This window comes from Fundulus heteroclitus, chromosome 10 (assembly GCF_011125445.2).
Source record: "Fundulus heteroclitus isolate FHET01 chromosome 10, MU-UCD_Fhet_4.1, whole genome shotgun sequence".
Lineage (NCBI taxonomy): Eukaryota > Metazoa > Chordata > Actinopteri > Cyprinodontiformes > Fundulidae > Fundulus > Fundulus heteroclitus.
In genome coordinates this window covers 21608933-21634055 of record NC_046370.1, presented here as the reverse complement: position 1 = coordinate 21634055, position 25123 = coordinate 21608933, and positions in this window count along the sequence as shown.

Genomic DNA, 25123 nt, shown 5'->3' with positions numbered 1-25123 from the left:
ACTCCATCCGGCGTGATTTACAAGTATGAAACAGAGATGACTCTTGTGATTGCCCCCCCCCCCCCCCCCCCGAATCCACGTAAGGCCTCCTAACCCCAGCTTTCCTCTCACGACCGTCACGTCACAGAGACTCCTTGGAAACCAAACCAGCTCTCGTTCCCTGTCTCATTCATATTTTTCTTGTGACCCAATTTCCCCGGTTAAGGCAGCATAAAAAGATGAGGCACAAAGGCAATTTTTCACAGGGCTTAGAGCCTTTTTCACACAGGACAAATTGCACAAATGGGAAAAAAAAAAAAAAGTGTCACTGAATGCCGTAATGTAATTACCGGTGCTGCATGAATTAAGTCTTGTTGTATCACATAATTGTGCAGAGATGACGATAGTAATCCACACTGGCTCAGGTATTGTGGGCTCTTGGATGTAAAGTCACATTAACTCACGTTAAATCAGTCAGGATACGACACGGATAGGAAGTTTTCAAAGTCAAAGTGTTTGCAAATAGAAATGTTGATTTATATGAGGGGGCACGTTGCAAAGATATTTGAAAATAAACGTAAGAGAGCCAGAAGAAATGTTCTGATTCAAATGCTGATTGCAGATGGAGTACGGAGCAAAACAGATGGCCGGATAGCGATGTGTTTTTGCAACCGTTTTATCTCTCTGATTTTAGATTCAATTGAAGCTTCTCTTGGGACCCCGCTTAATGATCTTTGTACCTACTAAAATCAGCCTCGAGGTTATTGATGCCTCTCCGATAAACTAAGGAGAGCTCGACTTCCAAGAACAACTTCTGGATCTGGTCCAGATGAGCTTCCTTCACGTTGTGGCTGAGTTGGCTGGACAGTCAGAATCCGGCCTTCTCTCCTACTCCGTGTGCCATGCTTTGGCCCGTGGCCCTGAAACAAAATGATTATTCCTCACATTTCAGTTAATGACCTTGGCACATCACCATATCTCTAACACATATCAATTAGCTTGAACCGCATGAACGCCTGACACACTGGTGCAGACAGAGTGCTGACTTAGGCAATGTAATGTAGAAGCTGGTGCTTGAATCCTAAGTAGGTGTGATAACTCAGGGACCAACCCCCCCCCCCCCTTTTTTTTTTTTTACAGAGCCTTGCCACATCAGGTTCAGTCAGGTCACAAGGTCCTCAAAACAGAAAGTAATTAGTACATCGGTAATGAAAGATACAAAGAAAAAATACACTTTATGAGCAGGAGTAGAGAATACCAGAGGCAGTTTTCTTATGCCACCTTGCTCTGAAAAGCGTTGTGATTATCGACATTGCATTTGTTGTCCTAAAGCCAACTTGTGTCACAACTGAGATGGTTGATTTGACCCAAATACAAGCACACTGTGAACTGGTGGTAAGAATCAAGATTAAGTTTATACGCAAGAGGTATTAATGTTTCCTCTTCCAGAACTTCAGGGAAAGCTTTTTGGTGAAGTTTTATTTTTCTATACTGTCTGTCAATCATCTTGAGTTCAGTCTCCATGGTTACCAGCTGTTGTCCTGGTTAATGGGTGGTGGTAGTCTTCGCCATCTTCATTGCTGTGTCGGACATTAAATGTGACATTCCCCTCACTATCACAATGTCGTTTTGACAAAATGCTGTTAGCACTAGCATGTCCAGCTGAATTGACATGGAGAGAGTTATTTTTTTTTTAAAAAGTACACTTCGCTTGCTTGCAGTTGGTACATGCTGTGGGCTCTTGATAGCCAAGGGACGAACATTAAAAGGCTGTAGTTGATCCCCGCTGATGCCACTGTTGCACAGCTTCAACCTAGAAGCATAGAACATTGCTTTCTTCTTCACTTCACTGACTCTTCCAGTAGTTTCAGATCTGATATCAACATCTCATCGAGTACATATCATTCTTGTTCCTTGCTACCAGAAACCACAACATATAATAGTTTTTTTTGTTTTTTTTTTAACAATGTTCTCCCGACTTCATTTTAGGTTCTCGAAGAACCTTATTCTAAGTGTGACGTTGCACAGACAAAAAGCTGGAGCAGTAGCTCATTTAGTTTCCTTCTCTATACTGGATATGCTTGAGATGAAGGATTTCTGCGAAGGGTGTGATCAGATTACAGCATGTGTGAAAATTAGTATGTAAAGAGGCAAAGTAAAAATAGAAAAATCTATGCTAATCAATATATATATAAGTACTATACTATCCATATGTATATAAATCACCTTGAATGTACAAAAAGTCATTTTAAACCTCAACTTTATTTCCTTTTTTTATTTATTTTATTTAATTTTTTTGATCCACTGTATATATGTGGACACACTGTAAATACCTTATGCACCATTTCCTCCTTTTGCCACATTCTTTTAAATATTGAGCCAATGTTACAAGTGAATTTCTCCACTGTGAGATCAATAAAGTCTTTCTTATCTTATCTTATTAAAATAGAACCAACTTTCCCTTTCTTTAGACCCATAAATGAAATCCTTGTAAATTATGGACAGGATGTGTCTTTAGCCCCCTTTGACACTTGAGTCCCAGTAATGTACTGGGACCACATTCCTGGACTGAACACAAATTTACACCTTTCATGCAAATTAGACCCAGTAAATTACCGGGTCTGCTCTTTTTACATCTAGCCCAGCAACGTTGGAATGGATGTACCCAATATCACCTGCAGGTGGCAGTAATGCAGGGGGAAGAGCTTTAACTTATCAAGCCAACCTCTAAAGAAGAATGTCTGCCAAACAGCTGATTAGCCACAACAAACAATTGCTTTGGGACCAGTGGTTCTTACAGTGGTTAGTAGCTTTATGAAAACTAGAGACGAAATACAATTTCAGTACATTTCTCAGTCAGAGAAATATGCACAGACATCAACGGAAAAGCTAAAAGAAGACTACGAACATCTTATGTAATTATGCAAAGGTGTGCTTTACCCAGGAATGTAACTGCTTTGTTCACACAAGAGCAGTCCCAGTAAATTACTGGGTATGCTACTAGGTCTTGATGCGGTATATTGCTGTATCAGTTTTACCTGGTAAATTAGTTCTGGCTTTATTCACCCATAACTCTGACTTAGTAAACTACCAGTAAATCACTGGGTCAGGTTGCAAGTGTGAAAGGGGCTTTTGCTTAGCTTTGTCAGTTTAACTATCATTAATGCACAATTTTGTTCCATTTATATAGGAACGAAACACAATAAGACATCCGAATCAAACCATTGGAACATCCTTGGCTTCAGCAGGAAGAAAGAAAACCGTATGGTTGGAAGAAAAACAACCTATGTAGGCCTAATCCTTAGATGTTCCCAAGCTCTGTAGGACTTTTTCTTTTAGCCTGATAGTTTCCTTCATCTTCAAAGACTTCTCCAGGGTTCGGGCCTCGTTGTGTCTATTGGCACAAACAACTTACTTGCACTGGTGCATCAATTGGCTACCTTAAACCTTAGTCCCTTGAGACTTGATGCCTCATGCTTTTAAGTTGAAGCAGTTTTACTGGATATGGAAGCCCAGATCATACTGAATTTGGGTCCCAGCCAAGCATTCCAGGCACACCTGCCATTTAAACGGGTCTGTTGTGGAATAAATATTAGGAGATAGGCTAAACAGATCATTTAGCGATCTACATTACAACCCTTAAGGTCATGAACTGTGTGTAGCAGCTGAAACAGTAACCCTAAATAATGCAAACATCTGACGATATGCTTCTTGAAAGTTCTGTAGGCTCAACCACAGGTACAAAGGGAGACAATGAAACATCCAAGACATGAGCTCAAGGCAGCTAAGGCTGTTGGAAGATCTGGTCATCTTACCTTGCGGGGACTTGTTTCCAGGATGGGAAGTGAAAGGCTGATATGTGAGAGAATCAGGATGGATGGATGGATGGATGGATGGATGGATGGATGAGCCTTTGGTCGTCATGATTTGTAAGAATGGCAGGATGGACGGATATTTGATTTGATGGAGCACCTTGTGTTGTGGATGTATCTTGAAAACAACTAAAGTTTCAAAAAAGGAATTTGTACTGGGAACTCAGTCAGATGTGCATGGTGGCACAGTTATTAGCACTGTTGCTCAGTAGCTAGAAGCTCCTTGGTTCCTTACCTGGGGTCTTTGTAAATTGAGTTTGCTTGTTCTCTCTCACTTGTGTTCTCTGATTACTCTGGCTTTCTGCCACAGTCCTAAAGAAATTACTGTTAGATCTTCTATTAAGCTTTGAATGTTAGTGATGAAGCTTGTTACAGTGAAACTAAAGAAGTTTAGTCAAGGATTTACTTAGCTTGTTCATTTGTTAATGTAATGGTTTCTTTTCCTATGTCATATTTTCCACTGTAATCTTTTTCTGTTCATGTACATCACTTTGAATTCTCTTGTTACTGAAAAGTGCTATATAATAAACGAGCCGTCTAATTTACCTTTAGGGGTGAATGTGTGTTTGCATTATTGTTGTTCCTGTATGCATCCGTGTAGCTCTGTAATGCAACGCCAACCAACTGGAGATAAGCCACAGCCACTTTATGAGCATGCAAGGATAAGTGAGTATAGAAAATGGATGGATGAATGGATGGAAATGTGCAGTTAGGAAATAGGACACGTGTCCTATTAATCATGTATGTTTACGGACAATATGGTCTTTTTTTTTACTAACAGTCGATAAAGCCCAGTGTTTTCCCTCATGTGAAGTGCACCTATATGGGCTTCTGCAGCAGCGCTGCTACCATGTACTGCCCGTCCTCCATCAGTGCCCTTAATTACAGATGACAGAAACAGGAAAGGTAAAAGCATAAAAAGTGAAGACAAGTGAATAGACGCAGCTCAGATCTGGTACCATGGCTCCATTTCAAAGAGGTCAGTCTAGTCTGTGTCTGGTACAAGAAATATGAAAAAGTTTTTTTTTCTCTGGCCTTTAACAGCTCAGGTTGCTGGTAGCAACTAGAGGATGAAAAGGGGGTAAATTACATAAGAATTGGAAAATGGCTTGAGACTTGTGAGCACTATAACACCGCTCTTGAGTGTATTTTATAATGTACAAGATGTACATTATAAAATATGTTCATGCTGGACATCATGTTGTCCAGCATCTATTTCCTATGGGCCCTTGGAATCTATCTTGAAACCTTTTGCTGTTCTTTAGTCTACACTTGAATAGTTAAAAATAAAATGCCTCAAATGTACAAAATTTGTATATTCTCTGTTGTGTTTGTCTTTTATCAAACATTTCAAGCTTTCCATAATCAAACACACACAACCTGAGTGAGAAAAATAAATTAAATGGTGATTTCATTTCTTGAGAGAAAAACACTATTCAAACCTACTTAGTTAATTTGTTAAAGTAAGTGGCCACAACTACCATTAAGTGCCTGTGATAACTGGAAATGAGTCTTTTACATTAGCGTGGAAGGAATTGTGACCACTCTTTTTTGCTGAATTTCTTCAATTTAGCCACATTGGATGTTTTGTTTGAGCATACACAAGATTTCTGAAGTCGTGCTACAACATCTTTATGGGATTTCAGTCTAAACTGTTATTCAGCCCTTCTTTTGGAGCCATTCAGAGGTGGACTTGCTAGTGTACTGTGGAACTTTACTCTGCTGCATAACCAATGTGGAATTAGACTTAGGGTCAAAAACTGACCGTCGGATATCCTTCTTCAGGAATATTTCCCACATGTTTGTAGGAGGTTTAGGCTGATTATGTGACGATTAAACTGAAATGGATTAATTGAGAGTTTTTAAAGTTGGTACACATATTGAGGTTCATTCAGATCAATCACAGAACTGTGCAAAACTTAGAGGCGGTTATATTAGTAATATGCATCAGATGCATTTAATTAGTAGCACACTGTGGCTGCTTTCCCTTTGAAACCCTTTTGATGCAGCAAGGTTCTCCTCAATTTGCGAACACAACTCCATTCCGGCTTCGTCAATAATACAGTTTTAATATCTCATGATACCTAAAACCATAGAATTCAGAGAGGCCGTAATTGTTTCTACCCGTGTCTTTAGATGCAGGTTCTAGTGATATTCAGAGAAGAAGAAAATCTGTAGATCTGATTGTTGAAAAAAATACTCACTTCTTTCACTTCTATTAGGAGAAATCAACAAACAAAACAAAAAGAAACAGAGCAAATAAACCTTTTATTCCACAGAGTATCCAAACCCACTGTGAGACCTCAAAGCAGGGCTGCCCTTTCTATCATCTAACATCACATCTTTACGCTAAATCCTTGTTGCAGAATATTGTTGTGTAGTGTTTAGTTTATTTACCCTGTGTAAAATATTACTTAGGTGTAGTTTTGGATGCATCATAAAAGCTTTAATGTGTGCAGTGATGACAGGATGGCAGCCAAATCCAGAACTCAAGGGAAGCCACATAAAAAAAAAAAAAAAAAAACGTTAGGTGCGCTTTAATTATCAGGCTGTTAAGACAAAACAAAAGGAGCTGCAGGCAGGAAGTCAATGAAAACACAAAACTACAAAACTGGAATCAAAAAGCAACAACAATGAACATGCAAAAGAAAGCAAGATCATGATAAAAAGTAAATACTGGCAAAGAATTGCAGAAGTTCAGAATTGGGCTTTGCTTGCTTAATGAAGCTAAAAGTCAACTTGATAAGAGGTATACGTTTGGTGTGACCTGACATAATTTCTTAGTACAAAGACATGAGTCCTCTGGAAACGTTTTTCACAGAATTAGGAGGCTGCAAAAATCAAACAATGAAACAAACATAACAACAGCAACTACAAAAGAAAAACGATTGCTAGAATTCAGTCAAAGAAAAACTCTTAAGGTGTTTTGACACCAAACCGGATTTCAGCGACAAAGTCACCACTTTGCATGCTGTTGTTCATCTGACACATTGCTGGTAATTTGCATGGCGGGACTGGACTTATTTTGGTAGTAATAATTGGTTAAGTCATACAACTCAGGCTGACCGCAGACTGCCACTATCAGCTTTTTTTCCATGTTGAATTAAAACTGCTTCATCTCCGCCGCAGTCCTTCACCCTACGTCACTGCCACATCCAGTTCCTGATTGGTTGTCGCGGCGTAACAAGACACAAAAGTTACGATTTTTCAACTCCAGGCAGTGTCACTTTGCATCCCTCGCAGGTGTTGTGTCACCCTGGCTTTGCTATAATCACCAAAATCATGCCTTTTGCATCACTAGAACCACGTCTGTTGCCTCACTTTGCAAATCCGATTGCAGAAGACACAGCATCTAAGTGACTTTGAACGTGGCATTACTGCTGATGGGCTGGTCTGACTATTTAAAAAAACAGGTTCTATGCTGAGATTTACATTCATAACCATCTCTCTGAACGGTTAAAAAAGAGAAAATATCCACTAAAGCCACAGTTCTGTGGACAAAGATTCCTTGTTGGTGTCAAAGAACAAGTGGCTGACCAATGTGTGATGACAGAAATGCAACAGCAGGTCAAATAAGTGTACAGAATACCTTTGCTGAATGCGCAACACATTGAACCTTGAAAAAGATCGGCTACAGCAGAAGAAGACTAGAATATAATACAAAATACCTTCATTGTCTATAAGTGGGGAAATTTGGGTAGAAGACTACAGGTGTTAGCTGAGGACAGGAAACCAAGACTTCACATAGGCTCATCAAAACTGGACAGTACCAGCTTAAAAAAATGTTATTTGGTCTGATGAGTCTCAACTTGAACTTCAACGTGGAGATTCAGGATCACAAGATGTGGTCCATATAAAAATGTGGATGTGTCATGTTTTGTATATTGAGAGCACAACCAAAATTCAGACATGAACTTGGTTCATGATCATGGTGGACATTAAATAACTTAAAAAAGGAAACCTAAAGAACTTACACAATGTGAATGTAACATGGAGCACAGAGTAAAGGGAGGAACCAGTACAGAAAAATGAAAGCTGTCAGGAAGCTGAAGTGCATAAGAAGAAACTACAAAGTCAGTGGAAAAGACTAACACCGGACAGAATATGGTAAGACCTTTTGAAACAATAAGAACTTGATCAAAACACAAATGAAAACCAAGGATCATAAGAGGAGACAAAGGGAGTCCAGCCTGGTACTATCAAGGTATACCTAACAAAGTTAATGATGAGTGCATATTCTCTATATATTTACATTTTGACAACTCTGCAGAAAACTCTGAAACTTTTCTTTCAGGGGTTCCTTTTACAGCAGATCCACTATCTCCGTCTCCAGAATGACACCAAATCTCCACATCCAATTAACATCCCCTCATCCTTCCACCATATTCGACCTATCCACCCTTCCCTCTCTGCACAGGCCCAGAGTATATCGTTTCTATCTTTTAAACCTCTACTTTCGCTCTTGCAGCCATCCTGTAATCAAAAATCAAAACTGACATTCATCTCAATTCGCTTACCTGCTACCTGCACTCTCCCTGGGGGTGGGTTTGGGTGGGGAGGTGAACCAATCATTGTTACACCTCTGAGTCGCCAAACCTCTACTTTACATTTGAGAAGGAACTGGCTCTCATCCCGGATGTGTCATCCACAGTTCAAGAGCGATGTGCCAAAGGTTAAGGGTTGAAGACATTAAACAAGCAAGATCACGTACTACATCTTAAACATAAAGAAGACAGCTTTTCCATCTCTTGTGGGCTGTGTTTGAGATCCTGTCCATGAACATCACAAACAGGATCAGTGACAAGAACTAGTTCTCCCACAAGGAGAAAACTCTACTTTGCTGCAAGAAAACAAACAAAACTCACGCTTTGGTTAAAAGAGAGCCATAAAAGCAGCCACAACCTTGCATCCTCCCACCACACCCCTTTGGGGAACATGGCCTTAAACCGTCTCTAGGTCCACAAAAACACACAGACACCAGACAGTCAAACTCCCACGGGTAAAGAGCTACTCCTCCATAGCAAAGACGATGGCCAGAACAGAGAGGACAGTCAGTGTCAGATGGTAGATGAGGGGGAGGTCTTGAGAAGATAAACTGGCACGGGGGAAAAAAAAATCCTGATCATGTCACGCGTGCAAATTTGCGATCAAACTAACTGACTGGGAAAATAAAAAAAAGTTTAGCAAACCCCATATTTTTATGGGTTTATATGTAAATGCAAAGTATTTTGTGGTTAAAAACAAGGTTTATAAAGAATCCGTATCATCTTTAAATGAACATGATGATAATTCACTGTCATCTTTATTATTATTTTTTTTATCATGTGCAGAACTATTCTTAACCTACCAATCGTGTTGGTAGGTGTTGTTAGCTTGATCATCTTTGTTTGTCATTTCCCCCCCTAAAGGTATTGCACATTTTAATATCACATCTTACATGGAGTGCTTGGGCCGGAGTGAGAACACAGAACAGACAATGGAGATAGAGAGAGAGCGAGCGCATCAGACAGAAAATTGAGGGAAACTAATGAAAATGTGGTCATCCAGACCAAATGGACAGAGCGAGCTGAGGAATGGGATGCCGGATGGCGACTGCTGGACAGAAGCAAGAATGTTAAGATGGCAGTTTCATCACTGCGCTGTGAGGCTGATGAAAACAGGCAGCAACAGACAGTTGGATCTCTAGCAGATCGTAAAGAAACCCAGAGTCTCTGACTTGTGTTTTTAAGACACTTAAATGCCCCTCCTTCAATTCTTGTTGCAGTCGTGGTTCTGTTAAATGAAAAAAAAACGGGGAAGTTCAATAAATAAAAGGCTTACAGGTACTGTACATCTAAAAAAAAATCGGACTATCTTGGCAAACTTCAATATTTTTGTCGCGATTTCATAGAAGCTCATTCTATAAAGTCATCACACATAGAATGGAATCATTTTTGAATTTCTAGTATTTAAGCTTTCACATTATTCTAATTTTCTCAGACACTGAATTTATTGTTTTCTTTATTTGTAAGCCAGAATAATCTAAACAACAAGCTATAAAGTCCTGATATATTTCCCTTTATGGGTAATTAATCTAGTTTCTCTATCTGAAAGGTATGTTGTGTTCCAGGTGACAAACAGTGTTAGTTTCCTTCCTCAAATAGCATTCTCCATCCAGGCCAAAAAGGTGAATGTCAATCTCATCAGACCAGAGTAACTTCTCATCATATTTACTGTGTCCCCAACATGCTTGCGGCAAACTTCAAAAGGGGAATTATGGCTGTTTTGTGGACCTCTGTGGCTTCCCCAGTGTTACCATGGGCTTTCATCTTCTTTGCCCTAGTTAATGCAGAGCCGGGTTGTTACAGCCAACCTCAGAATGTCGTGTGTCTCAGAAAATCCCAATAAAATACACTGAAGTTGTTCCAGTTTTGACATGACAACATGTAAAAAGCTTTAAGGAACAGTAGCAAAGTGATTAAAAAGTCACAGCTAGAGCAAATGAGCTAAACTATTGACATTCGACTAAGTATATCAATAACACTTGGAAATGTTTTACACTGTCAAACTCAAACAAAACAACCTGCTCTGTGTAAAACTTCCCAGATGTTAATAGTAGAAGCCCCCCCCCCCCCCCCCACCAACCCCCATCAACACTGCTGTTGTGAATAAGTTGCAGAGCTTTATAATAACCTGTGCTGCAACAGTGGAAGTAATAGGACTGAGCCTATGGACTGAGACAAGCAGCCATTCTATAATGAGGGATGGAACCGCTCAGCCATACAGCAACACTCTTCCTGTTAGGATCCTCAAATTAAAGAAGCAAACGATGCGTGCAGCAAATTCTCGCCTTTAAATCTCCAGGGCTACCTTTTCTCCGAGTGGAATCTAACTCTTTCTACAAGCCCGACTCTCATCTGCTCCAATGAGTCAGCTCTGCACTCCAAAAAAAAAAAAAAAAGGGGGAAACGACTTCGCTGTCTTCAGTGTTTTCGCCGAATCCGAACTGTATTTATCCATGGGCCATTTTCATCAGCACGGCAGAGCAGTTACTTGTGCATTGTGTCACGCCAAAAATCTATGGCACTTACAGCACAATCGCGTTGCTGGAGTGGTTACGTCCTTCCCCGTGGACAGTTTGCTTGTTCAGAAAACAGCGGTTCAATTTTAGATGCTGCCGACGCTCTTCGTAAAAGTGGAAGGTTTTAGGAAGGTGTTTCTCACCTTTCAGCTAAGCCTGAGTGCAAATAATTAGAAGTGAGGACAGCAGGTGATCCGATGAGAAATAAAGCTGCTTCCACATTGTTTTGTGTCTTCCACACATATCTCGGCCTATCTAGAAATGTTTTTTTGGTTTAAACATGAATACAAGCCCATGTTGTGAAAGCCCCCTGTAATATGTATGACGTACCTACAATATTCATGATGCATTCCTGTCGTTGCATGTTTTATGTGCATTATGTTGAAAGGGAAGACTGAGGAAAGCCATGTTCCTCTCTTTTTAGTATAGTTTTGATGCATGTAGATCTAACCTAATATATATATAAAAAAACATCAGATGTGCTTTAGAAAAACAACATACAGCAAAAACATCAGCAACTGCAAATTCCAAAAGCAGGTCCAAGTCTGTCACAGCAGCAGCAGCAGTGTGATCCACTGATGGGTCAAATGAATTATATGACTGCTTGGCACTGGATTAGAACCCTCAAATGGAAATACGTGCACACAGCTCCAAATTGCACCAATCTTCAGCCATGCTGGATGCCGGGAGACCAAAGAAGGTTCTTCAAACTGTAGTTTGAATGGAGCGTGTACTGACCTCCCCTTGTTCTCTCTGGTGCATGAAGTGGTTCACAGGAGTTGCAGATCAGAAAGTTCCAGCTTCGCCACCTGATGTGCCTGAACAGTGACAGCTACCGTTTCAGCTAAAGTTGCACAACATATTGACTCGCTATCATCGTTGCAATCTTAATGCTTGACAATATCCCAATCCCAAACAGCCACTTCTATTAAATGCTTACATTGTGTTGCGTTATTATTCGCCAGACGACACGCTGTCAGGGAAGGATCTCGTGAACCCGAATTCAGCCACACACACACAAAGCCACGTTTGAGTGAGTTTATTGAAAGAACGATGAGTTGTAGAAGGAAGGACCGGAGACTTTACCAGACTGGAGCTGGTGGATGGTGACGACAGGCGGACGTGAAGGAGCAGAAGACGATCCGGCAGGGAAGAGCTGGCTGAGGAGGGTTTATATAGGGGGATTGGCAGGTGGACTGAGTCTGACTTGATTGGAGACGGCAGTGATCAGGCGTGGAGTGGAGACTGGAGGTAACTGGGCTGGATGAGAGGTGGAAAGATCTAGAAACTGTCCAAAGACTGAACCCTGACACACGCCATTCAAATAATATAGTGATTGGCCAAATAGCCTTGATGTCCAAACCTGCTTTTAAAGATTAAGATCCCATAACTAATGAAAAGGAGTGGGCATTTTGAGATTATGGAAAACAAAGTGACAACTGAGATAAATGCAGGCTCATCCCAACTGACATGATCATCTGGAAATCAAACAACGATATTGCATTTACTTACACTCCTAATGATGTGCTGCCCTAGTGTTTCAGAATATGTAGACTACTGTGTGACAAGTTATTACTCTCATGAGATGCAAAGCAACTTCAGGCTACATGGCCTTGATATAACTGTGTTACGCTGATGCAAAATTTTTTTGAGGAAAACACTCAGTGTTGGTTTCAGGTGCATAATTCCCTCTGATTGGATGTGTTAAGGTTTTAACCACACAGATGGCTTTTTCCTGGTTATATTATTCAACACCGGGTGAGGCGACACCCCTGCAGGTTTCACAGTTGCTATGTTCATGGTATAGACTTTTTCAGCCTGACCAATAACGACATGCCAGTCTGGCATTGCTCAAGATCCCTCTATAAACGCTAATGCATCTGATCTATAAAAGACTAAAGATGTAATGTCATTTCCTTACCGCTGCATGTCCCGACGTGCCATAGAAGCACAAGACAAACATGTAACGTGTGATGGAGGTAAAAGGCTGAATTTCAGTCAGTGTGAAGGATCCAACAAACTGACTACTTTTTATCTCGTCGTATTATCTTTCAAACGACGGTGAAAGTTTTGAATCTGGTATGTCGGAGAAGAGAGACACATCGAACACATCCCAGGCAGTCTAACTTTTATCAGAGTAGGTAGCTCTTAACAGTCTCAGCAGGAGAAGGCAAAGACTGTAGTAGCCTCTGAGGGGAAATGTGCGCCTGGTATTGCATATCGGATGAAGACTTTATCCTATATACCCCCCCGTGTTAGGAGGTGTCTGTGTGGAAAATGTCATAAACTGCTGACTGAAGTGCAGAATGTCTGCTTCAAGGAAGTATCAGTTTTGCTGTGCCTGAAGCAGATGATGAGAATACATCTGTGATGAGCTGATGTCAGCTTATTGCAAAAGTGGAAGAAAATGTTGGAATCCAATTGCTCTGTATGAAGCAGTGTGAATTTGAAGCTTTTGCCTCGCGTGGGAAAAAAAAACTGGCTCATACTCTTGAGAAATACAATGTTTTCAGTGACTACCATCACATTTATACTTTCACCTCGTTTTTGTCCTCCACCAAAAGCCTCCTGAAATGATTAGTTTCTAAATAAATGACAGAATTTTCTTTCGCTGTGTTTTTTTTTTGTCGTCATTGACTGACTCTTCCGTTCGCATCCTTCAGTCTGAGTGACATGCACGATTGCACACCTGAGCTTCCAGGGGTGTGAATTTGATTGACCGCGTATCGTTGATTAATCCGATTGGATTTAGGATGGCACCAAAAGTGCAAGTTGACCACAAGCGCAGATAGCTGGAATCACCAGGAAAATATTTACGTCTATCACCAATCAGAGACCAGCATGAGGTGTCACGAACGAGAGACAGAGGACCCAGTATTCAGCCAGACAAAAAGGAGGTATGATTAAAGAAGGTTTAATGGAGGTGTTCTTCACAATGCAGGGACAAGCAGGCTCAGTGGTCAGAATAACAGTCAAAAATCCGGTACACAAGAAGCAATCCAAAAACAAGCAGAAGTACAGATCGGGGTCAGGCAAACTCAGAATATCACCAGGCAGGTCCAGGTCAGAAAAACGGGTAGGCAGCCAGACAGGGCTGGGCAGGAAAATCAGGATCAGGTATGAAGCTGGCTCAGAAATCAAAAAGGTGCAGTGGGGTTATCGTCAACAGGATCAATCAAAAATAGAAAGCTGGACAGAAACTCACCAAAAGGCTCATTAATGATCTGGCAGATTGGAGAGGTTTGTAGCAGGACTATATAGGGGAGTGAGCAGGTGAACAGGAGTGACTAATCACAAATGACAGGTGGAAATAATCAAAGGGGAAGGTGGTAACTGAAATTAACTGAACTGAACTGATTGGTTAGTGACTAGAGGTTGATAAGTGAGCAGATCTGATTGGCTGGTAACTGGTGATCGGGGAGTGACAGATAAACAGATTGAGTGAGCTGGCAGCTTGCTGGGAGGAGACAGAACTGAACTGGAAACAGAGATGTGAACTGATCAAAATAAAGCAAAGAACAAACCAAAACAAAACCCAAATCGTGACATGAGGTTACATTGAAACCAAAAGGTTACAAAAATACATAGACATTTGTCCAGCATCCCGTGGCATCTACAAATTGAAATTTGTAGGCCTACTCAAAAGAAATAACAGCAAATAAAACCAAACCGGAGCAGGAATGCTGAATAATCAAATTTCGAAACACATTTTATGAGAGAACAGAAGTGATAATTACTTTTTATTTAGCAATTTACACACTTTTTTTCCTGCCATTTGGAACGGGGGTGGGTGGGGGGGTGGGTAGGGGCTAGCTCTCCCTGTTGACTTGCTGGCACTGCTGCTGTCCATGTAGGAGGATTTACAGGGCCATTTCCAAAAACATTTAGTCCAGTATTCTACAGAGAGAAATATTATTTAAAGAAAAGGAAGGCAGCCAAGAGCCGAGAGCCAAGCAAATTCACCCCAAGGTCAAGACTATCACTCAGAGAAACTCTACAGGCCTCAGTTAACATGGTAAATGTTGAACCCCATGACAGAACATTTAGAAAATGATTGAGCGCTGCCATAACCCTCACTAAAAGAACCTTGCTTTGCCGAGATACATCATACGCCATGAACTTTCCGCTACAAGAAAGTATATGGAGTGAAATGTGGTTCCGTCTTTCCAACAACTAAATCCTGGCCCAAACTAGGTAATACGACGCGCCAACAGTCTCGAGAACACCAGCTAATCCTCAAAAGATTGTTTGACAAATCACAATGGCCCAGTCACAGTCCAGATCTAGACCTAATAGAAATGCTGTGGTGGACCTTTGAAGAGCCGTGCAGAAACAGAAACGTCAGTCAAGTGAGGCAACATTACCAGGAGAGGTTTCTCTAAAACTGTGTGAAAGACATTCAAATGTCAAATATAAAATAACTGCTTAAAGTTATTGCTCCTGATGGTGGTTCTCCAAACTGTTTTTTTTTTTGTGCTTGACTACATTATCAATATTATTCATACAAGTTACAAGGTAACCCGTATAGTAGACAGTTAAGATATCTATGTTCATGTGTTTGTGTGACAGGGTTGGCTCATTCTTACAGAAAATCTGAATCAACCGAGTTACAGGCTGCCTACTTTTTTTTTTTTTTGCACTTTGGTTCATTGCAAGGAGAACAAATTGTAAGTGTGAATGCACTTTCAAGATTTTGCACCCTGACCTGGACTTGATTCACTCCCCTTGACACGCCGCCGTAACAAGAAAAAAAGCTTCTCCCTTTCGCCTCTTTAACAAATCCTTTCGGCTCAAACCTGAACAGGATAAATCTGCCGACGTGGCGGCTAATAGAAAACCTCTCAGCCATGTAACATAAACTTTGACGGCTGAAACTTTGTGAGAGAAAAAAAAAAAAAAGAAAGAAAGAAAGGTGGAATGAAAATAAATGAGCTAGAAACACATACCAGATTAATGTGTGCCTTTGGATGTGTGCACAAATACTGCTTGAGTTTAATTGGTGGCAGGATGTATCCCAGAAACCAGCAACGATATGAAAAATTATTTGACAGCTTTGTCAAGAGGGTCGACTCCTCCGTGAATTCTTTGAGAAATGAGCTCTACTGATATGATTAGCAACGTAAAGCAGGAGTCCAAATGCCAGCAGTGGCTTACAAACCATCTGGTGCGCGTACATATGTATTATAGGGAATTTGCATCCCTTAACAAAGATTATTGTCAGGAATTATACAAATAACATTTGGCAATCCCTGCTTTTGGAACTAATTATCCATATTCTTTATTAAGCTCTGTTAGGTAATCTGTCTAAAGGCTGTCTGCGGCGGCATGTTTCCAACACTCGCCCCTGCAGTCTTTTCACAAGGTGGAAACAAATGTTCTGCATGTATACTTTATCATATCCTAATTGTCGTGGCTGCCGTTGTCGGTGTTTGCGGTCTTGGAGAGATTCTAAATATAGGAGCTCTAAGGAGAACCTGCATAATGTAGCAAAGTAGATTTAATGAGGGTGTTTGACATCAGTCAGCAGAGAAACTACAGTATGCGATCCTCTCTTTATTAAGTCACACTTAAATCACCACCGGTGCAATAAATTGGTTTTTAGAGGTTCCATAAGTTAAACTGTGTCCAGTAAGAGATTTCAGGCGGCCGTAGAACCAATAAACCTGGATGGAGAACCTTTCTGAGTGGCAGTGACTGCAGTGAGCTCCACTTAGTTGATACTATATAGTAAAGGCACTGAGCGTGAAGGCATACAAGGAATAAAAAATAATTTCCAAGCAATTCACCGGCTATTTGTGCCCACTTAGCTCACCAATGAAAACTGAAAGAGAGCCTCAGAGTCCAATATTATATAGAAATATTGGATATTACATATATGTCCCATGAATCTCTTACTATACCTCTGTTTTGTGAGGAATAAGCAGCAGTTTAAAACCATTTTTTTCTTTCTAAACGCAAAGCGGCTGTGTGTTTAGTGCTTTGGGTGTTACTAGATCAAACTGCATGCTTCTTCATACACGTTGCCTGTTTTCTACCACATTTTGGGTCAAATGACGCATCCATCCCAGTATGTGTTCTTCTTCCCTTACAGGACAGGATGTCCGGGCCCCGAATAGACACCGAGACCCAAATCTCCTCCTCTTCTTCCCAGCCATCCTCAAACTACCAATGGACCAGACACATTATTTGTGTTTTTTTTTAAGTAAATATCTCAAACATTGTTTCACTCTTCAATGTATCTTGCTACTTAGAATACATGCAAAACATGACATTAAACAGGCCCGCTCCAATGTGGCAAAAAACTAAAATCTAAAAACAATTCAGCAAAGAAAAGTGAGTCAAAATTCTTCCAAAGGAATGCAAGGGTGACCTTTCCAGTTCTCACAAAAGCTTGATGGTAGTTGTTGCCACCAAGGGTTGCAAAAACAATTATTCGCTGTAAGGGACGACTCCTTTTTCACATTGGGCCAGTTTAGTGTGAACAGCATTTTTATGTTGCCTTATGTTCGGACCATAAAGTGCACCAGATTATAAGGTGCATTAAATATTCTCCCCAAGTGTGTAAAATCACTCCACCCCTCCGTGTACACACATACTACCTGAGAGGGAGAGCTCTCCGTCTCGGTCGGGAGGACAGAGTAGTTGGACGACACTGCCCTGTTTCTAACCTAAGGCCAAAATAAACTTCACTTTTATATTGAATTAACTTAGTTTATTGTTGCTAGCTTGTACTCTGGGCGTGGGCTGCCTTACATGAATGCACTTTTTTCAACATTACAGTCAGGCAGACTTGTAGACAGCTCAGGGGTCCGATCAGGTGATGACACAGTGTACCGTAATGCTCCGGATGGCCATTGAGCGGAGCGGCTTTGTTACTTACCAAGGTTATACTTACACATTTTGACAGATTTTTGAGCGCATTGTACCACATAAAATCGGTCATTGAGCACAAGTACGGTAATCATACATAAAGCGCACCAGATTATAAAGGCACACCATCCATCTTTGAGAAAAAGGATTTTAAGTTCCCCTTATAGTCTGAAAAATACGGTAAGTTAAATAATTATTAGAAAACTGCATTTTGTGTTCACTACATTTGTTTGATTTTAAAAGTGGTTTGTTGAGCTGAAGCATTCAAGGTTAACACAAAAAGTAAAAGCAGAATAAATCTATGGCCCAATAGACCCCTTGCATCTGACGTCACGGTCACGTGATCGGGGGTGCGCGCCTCCATCTTGGTGGGCAGGCTAGCCTGACAGCCCGTCTACTACATGACAAAACGGGTGATTTAGAGCGTACTTTTAGTTCGTTTATTTTTGGAATCTAAACAATGCCTACGACTTGTTGTGCTCCCGGTTGCACAGAGAGGCATTCCAAATCGTTGGATGTACGTTTCTGTCGTTTACCGAAGGAGGAAGGACGAAGAAAGAAATGGATATTTTCAATGAAAAGAGCGCAGGCAGACCCTCCCAATGGACTGGAGGGGGGGGGGGGCGCATCATACTACGAGAGAATTTGCAGTCTACACTTCATCTCCGGTAAATTACAACTTAATTCTGCTCTATTCATTGTTCTACTTAAATAGCGGCGGAGGGGAGGTGGCGATCGCTACACGGGCCGGAGAAGCGGCCCGTGTAGCGATCGCTACAGCCACCGCTGTCTGAAGCAGCAGACAGCGGCGGCTGTAGCGATCGCTACACGGGCCGGAGAAGCGGCTGTTGCTGCTGTAGTCGCCGCTGTCTGAAGCAGCACCCGCTTCCTGCTGCTCCAGACAGCGGCGGCTCTCCGGCCAGTGTAACGATCGCCTCCGCCCGTTCACGCGTGCTAGTACTTCTGTGTTTACGCTGCAATGTCGCCGACACCCTCACCCATTTTAACAAGACAAAAACACCTAAATAATCCGTAGTGAGTGATGTTTTTTTAACCTACCGGGCGGGTCTTCCTCTCTGCTTTGTGCTGTTACACAAACATGTCTGAACATCCATCCATCCATTTTCTGACCGCTTAATCCCTCATGGCATCGCGGGCGTTGCTGGAGCCTTTTTCCCGATATAAAATAATTGTAGCTGTCCAGTGGTTTCATGGCTTTCGTGCTCTCGTCTGTACTGGCCTGCGTGTTTATAAGGTAGCTGTATGTCGCGGCACGGAACCCTTGGCCAGCATTTCACAGACTCGCTCCGTCCCTTCAGGCTTTTGCTGTGTGGATCTGGCAATCTGATACCATCAACCATCAACTTACTCCTAAAACGATCTTGTGATACGTTAACTAAAGAAGAAAAATACCTGGAGAACTCGTCATTTTGTCAAATGGCGTGCCAACCAATATGGCCGCCACGCAAGGGGTTCTGGGTAACGGAGTCACGTGGTTGCAAGGGGTCTATTCATACCTCCTAAAAGTCCTAGTGTTATCCTCTGCGTCTACCTCTAGGGGCAGCCAGGGGTCTACCTCCAGGTCGTGCGTGCATCGACAGCGACAATGATGCTCTCAGTCGGCGGGTGGCGCGAAACACGCAGCAGGTAAAGAAAATTAAAAGGGAAGAAGATCACAAGCAGAAGAGAAAAATAACACCGATTTTTTTTTTTAAAATACAGTTAATTTAAAAGAAAGTTAAAAGCAGTGTGAATGTGTGCTTGTACAGAAAGGTCCAATATAAATATACTTCAACAGGCTAGAGTCAGAAAATAGAACCATACTATACTAAATTAAAAATTCAGTAAAAAAAAAACAAACAAATCATGAAACCCATCTTTTTTTTTTTTTTTTTTTTGGCAAGCTTATTGAGTTTCATGGATCCCTTAATGTCGGTGTCTCTTCACACCGAGACAAGAAAGCCATGCATAATTTAGGGCAATTTATAGAGAAGCTACTCCTCAGTGGATGATCTGTCTCGACACACAGCATCTGAAATGGACCTCTATGACCAATAAACTAGCACAGCTAACAAGCATCCTTTTTGGCATTGTGAAACACACAGAGGAACATGACAACGTTGGCAGATCAAACAGAAAGGTTTTTCTCCCTGATGGAAGTTTGAAAGACTTACAAATGATATATGTGTACACAAAGTGGAAACATAAATGTGCTCCTACGGATAAGCGCGCTGCATAGAAGCAGAAGTCAGGGAGAGTTTCTGGAGTAAACATGTACACAATTATCTAATCAACGCCATATTCTTTTGCACTTGTGAGACAATTTGGGCTTACCGCTGCTGCGGCTCTCCATCCGTACAGCGTCTGTGCGCTGCGTCGCTCGGTGCAACCGAGACTTTGAAGGCATTTATAGTTTAATCAATTAAATACTGTCAAGGCTCAGGCAGGCTAACAAGCTGACGGGTCGGGGGGTGTGAGTCGTTTACAGGGATGTGACTTTCCCCTTCAAAAGAGGCTTGATTTGCTGTGAATTAGGCCTCACAACTTTTACAGGCAGAAGTTAGAGTGCATTTTTCAAGATCTGTGGGAAATTCTACGCTTCGCTGTGCTGAAAAAGCGAAGGGAAAATGCCATCGAGAAAGCTCAGGAGCTAAAAAAAAATCAATGCATCTCTCTATCGAAGGGCCTTGCAGTGAGCCATCTCGAGGGAAATTGTCCCATTTGTGAGTCATCATGCCTTTAGTCACAGGTTTGGAATTTGCATAACTATAGCTGCAGCCATCAGGGAACGTCTGCGCCTCCATGCTGGGCTCTGGCCTACCTTGTTTCTCCGCGGTTCTGATTGTTGCCGAGGGAAATACTTCTCCCCTCTCAGTGCCTAATGGTTCAGGATGGAAGATCTTTTATAGACTCAGCAGGTGGCGTTATGATTAGGAGAGCTGTGAATCTTTACTTGGCTCACGTTTCGATTACAAGTCACCTCTTAACGAGTAACGATGCCTCTAGATGCATCCCAGAGTAATGAACCCTCAAATTGCCATGTAACCGACATAAAGACACACATCAGGTCAGAGTGAGCTCCCTCTTTCATTGGAAAGAGATTTTGAAGATAAAACCAGTCTTTAGTCTACAAAAAAAATGCACAATATGCACGAGTGATCCAAGTCCTTACTGTAGAGTGAGCTAAAAAGTGTCGGTTTTCACTAAGGTGTGGAACTCACTTGCTGTGATTTCTCAGATGTTGTGGTTTTTCAAACCCTATTCCTGGATATTAGTTTTTCTCTTGTAGTGTGTGATTGACCGAGCGGCAAAGGGCTGTCAGGCACAGGTGTGTGTCCAAAAAAACACAGGGTTCTTCTATTTTACCCCAAAAAGATCAAATGTAACAAGAACAAAAAATTGTCAAAAATGAATCCAGAAAAGAGGTCAAAAGGAACAAAAAAATACTCAAAATAACTAGTAACAGAAGAAAACTAACTCAAACAAACTGACCTCCCTTAATGAGACAAAAAGAAACTCAAATAGTGGCTGGTCAGTCCACAAAATAAACACATGAGGCAAAACATACAAAAACCTAACTAAACCAAATAAAGCAAAACCCCATTTCCCCCCATAGCACCGATGCAGTATGGTCCAAATCAACTCAGCCCCTTGGCCGCCTGCTGGTTCCTCAGCCAAGGGACTGGAGCAACTGCAAAACACAAACAGAATATAAATTAAACCGGGTCATAACAAAAACAGGGTAAACCAAAATGTGCACACTCATTTTGAAATACAGTGTAATGGTGATAAATAAATTCCAGATAATGAAATGGCTCTGAAAATGAAACCCCATTTGAAAAGAAACAAAATTACATAAATGGTATTTGTTACCACGTCTGTGTGGATGTAAATGCAGCCATCACATAATGCTTGGTTCTCCAAACCAAAAAAAAAAAAAAAAAAAAAACAATAGCTATCACCTTATGAGATATTTGTGAAAATCCATGCAGGGTAAAAGCTGCTGTAACCAACCTGTTACTGTTCACCACCATGGGAGAGTTTACAGCTGTCTCCTTTCCCTCCCCCCTTAAAATGTGATGAGCAGGTAATGTGACGGAAACCTCTCTTGGTATTTTTTATTTTGCATTAATTCAGATTAGATGCTGTACCCAGGGCCCACTACACAGAGGTGACCTCAAAAAGCCTGGCAGGAAAATAGTTTTTCTGTGTGTGTTTCACTTTTTAAAATTCAAACAAGGCGGGAGGGGGCAGAATTCAGACGCTTGACCACTCAAGAGCATGCTTAGTACGACGGATTGATTCCCAGTTAACGACTCGATGCCGTCAACTGCCCACTGCTGCCACATGCTTGTTCGGTGGAGGGATTGCTGTGTTCAGAGAATTGTATAAAGGCATCCCCTACCGTTGATTTCTCAACAACCCCAACCTGAAACTCCAATATGGCTGTCAGAGATATACAACGCAATGCAAACTGCCATAACAAACCTTTAATTTGCATTTCTGATGGTTTTTTATCATATTATAGCAGTAGCGCACATAGTATCGTGCACATTCAGGGAACATGTCTCCTACTGTTAGAATGAATAAACAGCAGTAAAATACATTGCCATTAGCTTGCGTAGCTGATAGCTATAAGATTCCTATGTTGTGATTACCCAGAAGAAAATTACCATGGTTTTCTCAGTGATGCTCAGACTTAGACTTAGACAACTTTATTTGCCATTTTGTATGCACAGAGTGCGTACAGAACGAAATTCCGTTTGCATACAGCTTGAAAATGTCAGTGAATTGCAGTAGATTTCAGAATAAAGTGAATTACAGGATAAAATTACAGGATAAAGTGCAACAGTGATTTCACAGTACATCAATTGAAATGTAAACAATGCAGTATTTACACAAAGATTTTAAACAAACTTTTATGATGTAATTACTTCTATAGCATTTTAATGTTGTTGTTGATTATCAGTTATAATAATGCTATCTGGCCCTTTTGATGGAATGGCTGTACCCTGCATCTCATCCGCTGACTACTGGGAGAATAGACACTGGAAAGATGGATGGATGGACAGAAGGGTGGATGGTTGCTGTGATGGGAAAAAAAAATCTTTCTGCAACCTCTGTTGTCCAACTGCTTCTCCATGTGCTTCTTTGTTGCACAGAAAGTATTCATTCACGCAGATTTACACCTGCAAGGCCAAACTAACTGACCAGGCCATTATAACCTATCCGTTAGCCATATGAAAGACCGTTTTGCAGGGGGAAGGGAGAACACTCCCTTGGGTTCTCCGAGAGTCCGGATCCGCCCGTCCAAGCAACCATTCATTTTTTCAAAGGACCGTTTTTCTATTTGGTTTCTACAACTGCTGGGTGTGAAACCCTTCTCAAGCTGTGGGAGGCTCTAAAGCAGACAGTCAAAGCTACGTCTACTTAGAGCTAAGTGAAGCGATTAGACTGAAAGAACTGTTTGTCATGCTGTGTTCTCATCTCTGGGGGGGGAGAATAAAGTGCTGACTGAGCAATCATCACCCGATCTTTATTTAACTGAGGCTGCACAGTTAATTAATTTTTTCTTCTTTCAACAGTGGATGGATAGATGGATGGATGGATGGATGGATGGATGGATGGATGGATGGATCTAATCGGCAGTGCACAGCAACAGGTGGGGAAGGAGCTTTACAGCATTAATCTGTGTTCCATTAACTCGGACAACATTCTCCATCAGGCGCCTTCCATGGTGTCTCATTAGGACTTGTTGGACTTGGGAATGTTGAAACCATAGCTGTTTAAAACCTAGGAATCTCGGTCAAAGCTCCATGCCTAATTGCTACTAATATTAGGCCTGGTGTCTGAGAACAACAACCACTAAACTCTAATGGCCCTCCGGCTTGCATCTTGAACACTGTTAAGTTGAGCGACACCACGTTCTCTGGTCTAAGATCAGACGTCAGAGGTAAATAGAATGCAGCATTATCAAACGGGATCAAACACGACTGAACAGGACTCCCACTGCCGCTAACCGCCTCGCTCTTTGATGTTTCCTTAACCATCTGTCACCTGTAGGTGTTTTCCACGCCCCGGCAGAACGCTCGCTAATCTCTGAACAATTTGTTTCATGCAGAGAAGGTCAGCGCCAAGGTATGAAGGGCATTCAAAACGATCAGTTGGTGCGGAGCAACTTCCCCTCACAGCAACCAAGCACAGGGTGCTGGAGCGGCTTTAATGCACAATTCAGCTACCTCCGCTTCCGAGGAGGAACAGATGGTTAGTTCTGGCAGCGTTTAGTTGGCTGGAAAACACCCTTTTGATTGAGATGCCCATTCTTTTACATGTCTGGAAAAATTATGCACAGAGAGCAAACAGTGCACGCGAAAACGCACTGAAGCAGAGCCAAATTATATCTTGCAATGTATGCAAACTCTTATAGACCATCTGGTTGGTTCCGTAGTTCAGGCTTCACTACATTTCCGAGAAAGCTCTAAGTTAGAGAGTAAAGTAAGTTTTGTAGCTCAGGTCGTTTGGACAAAAAACGTCCAGTTCTATCTGTATGTTCTCTTTCTGTTGCTAGTTTGGTGACATATGAGATTTAGGAAAAACTCTGAATAAAGATTAAAGGTTTCCACTTGCCAGGTCTTCTTCATTAACTGCAGTAATCAGCTAATGGCAAACTTTTGTCGCAAAACACCCAACCACTTCAAGCCTGTGTTACAGTTACCATTTGCCTTATATTGGTAGTGACGGCGCATGCAGGCCTGGGTTTCCAAGTGACTCCTAAGAGTGTCTTCTAATCTGGTAATTGGTGGGGAGAATGAGCGAGAAAGTGAGCGGAGAAGAAGAGAGGCTGTTTACGGAGAACACACAGAGAGGGGACTAACCCTTTTCTCTCTTTCTCTAATTAGCCGTATTAGACAAAGAGCCCTGGGAAAAGACAGATTGCATCCCATCTCAAGTGTGAGATCACTCTTGTTGGATTCACCCTTAGAGAAAACCCGATTGAAATGTAAATCTGAAAAAGAGCCAGCAAGCCAACACGCCTCCTGCGGCTCTCAAGGGCCAGGGGCCGGACCTCGGAGGACATGTTGACATTGGAGCTCAGACGGATGGGAAATAAATTCAGCGAGAGAACTACTTATCTACAAAATGTTTGGCCGGAGTCTCCTGCTGTTTATAGATTAAATACATCAAATAAAGAAGAAAATAGGTCAATTGAATTACTTTCATACAATTGAATCAATCAAGTCACCGTCATTTATGTCGGTGGACTAATTGTGAACTAGCAGCTGAGGGTAGACTAAAACAAATGTGGTTAGAGGAAAAGACTGAAGGGAATGTGCTTTAAAAA